This window comes from Bactrocera neohumeralis, chromosome 4 (genome assembly GCF_024586455.1).
Source record: "Bactrocera neohumeralis isolate Rockhampton chromosome 4, APGP_CSIRO_Bneo_wtdbg2-racon-allhic-juicebox.fasta_v2, whole genome shotgun sequence".
In the NCBI taxonomy this organism is placed as follows: domain Eukaryota; kingdom Metazoa; phylum Arthropoda; class Insecta; order Diptera; family Tephritidae; genus Bactrocera; species Bactrocera neohumeralis.
The window spans coordinates 60,811,467-60,817,523 of NC_065921.1; the positions used below are offsets into that span (position 1 = coordinate 60,811,467).

At 35.1% G+C, this 6,057-nt stretch overlaps 2 pseudogenes; both read right to left on the minus strand.

The window, feature by feature from the left end:
• LOC126754595 (cubilin-like) overlaps positions 1 to 6,057 on the minus strand; it is a 295,041-nt pseudogene that overhangs the window by 39,321 nt on the left and 249,663 nt on the right.
• Positions 2,039 to 2,241, minus strand: LOC126757709 (small nucleolar RNA U3; annotated as a pseudogene).

Genomic DNA, 6,057 nt, shown 5'->3' on the forward strand with positions numbered 1-6,057 from the left:
GCTTGGACGATGTCAACAACTGATGAGTCGACGTTGCGAGTTTTCGAGAGAAAAGTTCTGCGAAAGATTTATGGTCCTTTGCGCGTTAGCCACGGCGAATATCGCATTCGATGGAACGATGAGCTGTACGAGATATACGACGACATTGACATAGTTCAGCGAATTAAAAGACAGCGGCTACGCTGGCTAGGTCATGTTGTCCGAATGGGCGAAAACACTCCAGCTCTGAAAGTATTCGACGCTGTACCCGCCGGGGGAAGCAGAGGAAGAGGAAGACCTCCACTCCGTTGGAAGGACCAAGTGGAGAAGGACCTGGCTACGCTTGGAATATCCAATTGGCGCCACGTAGCGAAAAGAAGAAACGACTGGCGCGCTGTTGTTAACTCGGCTATAATCGCGTAAGCGGTGTCTACGCCAATTAAGAAGAAGAAGATGGTAAAGTGATAATCGAGATTTCATAATACGTCATTTACACATTTTTCAAATACCGTATTTTTGTAAAGTTTTATTCCGCTATCATCATTGGTTCCTAATGTTTATACTCGTATTATACAAAGAAGGCATCAGATGGAATTCAAAATAGCTTTATATTGGAAGAAGGCGTGGTTGTGAACCGATTTCACCCATATTTCGTACATGTCATCAGGGTGTTAAGAAAATATTATATACCGAATTTCATTGAAATCGGTCTAGTAGCTCCTGAGATATGGTTCTTGGTCCATAAGTGGGCGGCGCCACGCCCATTTTCAATTTTTAAAAAAGCCTGGGTGCAGCTTCCTTCTGCCACTTCTTCCGTAAAATTTAGTGTTTCTGACGTTTTGTGTTAGTCGGTTAACGCAATTTTAGTGATTTTGAACATAACCTTTGTATGGGAGGTGGGCGTGGTTATTATCCGATTTCTTCCATTTTTGAACTGTATATGGAAATACCTGAAGAAAACGACTCTGTAGAGTTTGGTTGACATAGCTATAATAGTTTCCGAGATATGTACAAAAAACTTAGTAGGGGGCGGGGCCACGCCCACTTTTCCAAAAAAATTACTTCCAAATATATCCCTCCCTAATACGATCCTTTGTGCCAAATTTCACTTTAATATCTTTATTTATGGCTTAGTTATGACACTTTATAGGTTTTCGGTTTCCGCCATTTTGTGGGCGTGGCAGTTGGCCGATTTTGCCCATCTTCGAACTTAACCTTCTTATGGAGCCAGGGAATATGTGTACCAAGTTTCATCATGATATCTCAATTTTTACTCAAGTTACAGCTTGCACGGACGGACGGACAGACGGACGGACAGACGGACGGACAGACGGACGGACGGACAGACAGACATCCGGATTTCGACTCTACTCGTCGCCCTGATCACTTTGGTATATATAACCCTATATCTGACTCTTTTAGTTTTAGGACTTACAAACAACCGTTATGTGAACAAAACTATAATACTCTCGTTAGCAACATTGTTGCTTGAGTATAAATATGTAAATGATGGATAATGAAATCTCGATTATCACTTTATCATGCGAGAGCATAAAATGTTCGGTGACACCCGAACTTAGCCCTTCCTTACTTGTTTTATGTTGAAATTAACTAATCAGTCCGATTTTTTTGGTTAAATAAATACATTCATGACGAATACAGAATGATTTTTTTTATGTTTACTTATTGGGTGTATAATACGATAGGGTTCGCAAATGTGGTCTAAAACGAAAATTTTAAAAATATTATTAAACTGTATGAAAGTCCCTATCGTCCTATGGACGATTTAGCAAACGCTAAAAATCATAAATTGCACAACTTTCTGGTGCTTCTCGCAAAAATCTGCGTCGATATGTATTCACGATCATACGTATACATAAATACATATTTACGAATGTTTGTAGGCGAAGCTGCTACAGCGGCAAGGGGTGACAATCGACGGCTATTACTTTACTTATGCCCTAGAAATTCTATTGCTACGAATATGGAAATGACAACGAAATAATGCAAATGCAAAATGCAGAGCATTTCCACCAAAAGGAATTTATTCATTAAAATCACCACTCAGAAGTCGTTTTATCCGTTGTAAGCGAACGATTTTCGAAGAAACATCATTTCTATTATGCCACAACACAATATTAGAAATGAAGTTCATAAACCTCACGCTGTCAGATAAAACGATATACCTCGTCATCACGGATCGATTTCCAAAAAATGAAAATGAAGACTAACTACAGAAATGATCCTGTAAAGTATAGCCTTAATTTTTCAACGGCCAACGCAGAGTATTTCAACCAAAATATACGCAAAATAGTTGAGAATTCGCAGAAGTGAAAGACAATCGAAAGAAAAAGAAGCATAACTTCAATAATGCACAAGCATACAAACATACATATGCGCAGCAACAGCAAGGAAAGAGGTAACAATCGGCGATCCATTGTATATTTCTTTCATGCATAACCAAACCATAATTAGGACAACGCAATACAAGTGTCAATGGTGGTGTTGATGATAAGCGCTTCAAAAGTGACGACAAGCACGTAGGTTCGAATTCCAACAGAATTGATTTTTTAATTGAATATATCACCAAACAAATTGGGATATCATGATGAAACTTGGTACACGTATTTCTTGACTCCATAAGAAGGTTAAGTTCGAAGATGGGCAAAATCGGCCTTCTGCCACGCCCACAAAATGGCAAAAACCGAAAACCTATAAAGTGTCATAAGTAAGCCATAAATAAAGATATTAAAGTGACATTTGGCACAAAAGATCGCATTAGGGAGGGGGATATTCGGACGTAATTTTTTGGATAAGTGGGCGTGGCCCCGCCCCCTACTAAGCTTTTTGTAAATATCTCGGAAACTAATAGCTATGTCAACCAAACTCTATAGAGACGTTTCCTTTAGGCATTTCCATATACAGTTCAAAACTGGAAGAAATCGTATAATAACCACGCCCACCTCTCGTACAAAGGTTATGTTGAAAATCGCTAAAAGTGCGTTAACCGACTAACAAAAAAACGTCAGAGACACTAAATTTTTCGGAAGAAATGGCAGAAGGAAGCTGCACCCAGGCTGTTTTTTTAAATTGAAAATGGGCTTGGCGTCGCCCACTTATGGACCAAAAACCATATATCAGGAACTACTAATCTAATTAATTTTACAGCAAAATTAAAAAATATGTAAATGACGGATAATGAAATCTCGATTATCACTTTATCATGCGAGAGTATAAAATGTGCGGGGACACCCGAATTTAGCCTTCCTTATATGCTTTTAATTATTTGGGGATAATTTTTTGGTGTTTCTTTATTGAAAAATATATTGTAGTCCAGTGAAAAATTGTATGATTACAGGTATAAATTGTTTGTCTTCCGTTGTATGTGTTAGCCTCAACCTTTCCTTGAGTGTTTTGTGAAGTCGTTAATATCACTTTTACCTGTTTTGCCTGTTGCTACTTCAACTTTAATGTTCATTTGAACATACCATTCTTTAATAATTGCGTTAATTAAGCACTGATCTTAATAAATTTTCATAACTTTCGGAGGTCCTATTGTATTAAATATTCTTGATAACGCTCTTTTCGACTCAAGCTAGTTTAATGCTTTAACATTCTCTATCATGGCAAATTTAGAAAATATTTCAATACGTGACAAATAATTTTCGTTTTCCCACTTCCAAAAGTCTAAGAAAAACTTTTCTCTGTCACTTTTACAGTGGTTGCAAAGCTCACCATTATTAATACTTGTAATGTTCGAAATTTCTTTCAGATAATTTGGATAATAATATTTGTCTTTAAAACATTTTGAAACTTCTTCAATCCCTTATTGAAGTCCACTCAAGTGAATTTCTGTAACAATCGATTTAAACTCAGAATATTTTAAAATATTTTTTAATTTATTACTAGTTCTGCAAACCCTGTTTCTACTACTGCTAATCAAACTTTTATAAATATCTTGTAGATAGATATAAAAAATCATTGTTGTTTGGCAATGATTTTATTTTTAAGAGATAAGATTTTACTAATTCTTTTATACATTCTGAAGTCAATTTTTGTATGGTGATCAGAGTTAAATTATTACCAACTATTTTAGGATAATTACTTTTATTTCTCCTTATTAGCTTTACTTGTATTTTAAACAAATTTTGCGGTGTTTTAGTCGTACGGATATGACTTTGTGCATCTTCCTGGCCTGAATGAATTGTTGCACAAATCGAGGCAATTTCTTCTTGCTCGGTATTGCATTCCTCTATTTTGATGCAAGATAATGCATCCGGAACGAATTATTTTACTTCAAAATCAAACTCGTTAAGGCGAATCTTTCACGTTTATAGCTTGCATTTGGTTGTTTTAAATTATGTAGCCACTGAAGTGATCTGTAGATTATAAACTTTTTAATAAAAAAATATGGTCTAAACTATTTTGTGGTCCAAGCAATTGCTAATAACTGTGCCAAGTCTAAGGTCAAAACATTTTTCCAACTTATCTAAAATTTCATCCATATTTGGGATCGGAACTTAGGAAAATCGAAAACTATTCTTCATTTTTCTTTCCGAGAGGGATCCGGCATTCCAACCCCATTTATTTATCACACTCAAACACTTATTCAAGTTTTCTAACTTTTCATTTAACTTCACTTCTTTAGTTCTCTCTTTAGTCAGCAATTTAAAGTATTTAACTTCTCACTGCATCAAATACAATAATAACACAATGCATTACTTTTAGCATAACACACTCTCGTTTCTTTATTGCGTTGCTTCGTATTTAATCGTTTAACGCGACGATTATGTTGCTTTTGTTTTGGACTAACTTCTTGCACTTTATTCACGACGATTACTAATTTGAATTAGACTGTGGTTATTTTTTTATGCCGAAAGAGAGTTTTGTTCTCAATCGTACTACTTTATTTGTATTCTAGTAAATCCTTTTCACTGTGCGACCAAGGTCATTGAAAGTCAATGAGACTCCAAGAAAAGTTAAATTGACTAATGCGGATTAGAATTAAGCATTTATGGTATTTGTATGGTTTTATTATTATTATTATACTCTTGCAACTAGTTGCTACAGTGTATTATAGTTTTGTTCAATAACGGGTTTCTATCAAAAAACGAGAAAAAATTTGGGCTATATACTATATATCCAATAAGGGAAAGGGGTAAGTTGGTCCCAACTTTTTATTTTCCTGATTAAGTGATAATAATTTTTCTTTTTTAAGTTAACTTCTTATACGGTTGGAAAAAAGGGTTTCTTAGATTAGGGTTTCGCAACCTTGCTCAATATGAATCTCGCAACCTTGTCTGCGAAGATGTTCGAGCAGCAACGAAGCTGACAATCGGCGATCGTTTGTTCGTTTCTTTCATCACGCTCGGGTTTTCTCCAACAACCAAAAGTTGTGCTTATGCTGTTGTTTTTTTATAGAACAATGTTTCAATTTTTTGGGTTTTGACAAATTTACATGTGCGCATATGTTGTTTTATCTTGTGCATTTTGAATTATCTTCCTTTTCTTTCGTTTTCTTTCATTTCCCAATTCTCAACTATTTTTCGTATCTTTTTTTTGAAATACCCGCGTTGGCCGTTGAAAAATTAAGGCTATCCACTCATTTCAGTAATAAACCTTTTTTTGTTTCTTATACTCACCTCTAGAAAATCTTAGGGTGTTGTGTTACACTTTTTTTTCTACTTTCATGGTAATCAGGTGCTGTGTTAGCATTCAAACTACATATAAATTTTAAATTTTGATGGGTTTAAAAATTTTTAAATAAACAAGTGTTTACGTTATTTAAGTGATTATATTAATTACTTTATATCTGAATTTTTTGGATATTTGTTTTTTTAATGTTAAATCAGTTGTTTTTTTGTGCAATTTTAAAAAAACCGTTTCCCCAAAAAAATCTCCTCCATTATCCCAAAATTACAAAAGTAATAAGGCGTAATGCGAGAATATAAACCGCCCCTTTACTCAACGGGGGAAAAAAAAGGGAATAACTTTTCCCCCTTTTTTCCTTAAGGCATATTATTATCCCGCCAACACACAAGTGAATACAGAGAACATCAACAAACAGTGAAATATTTT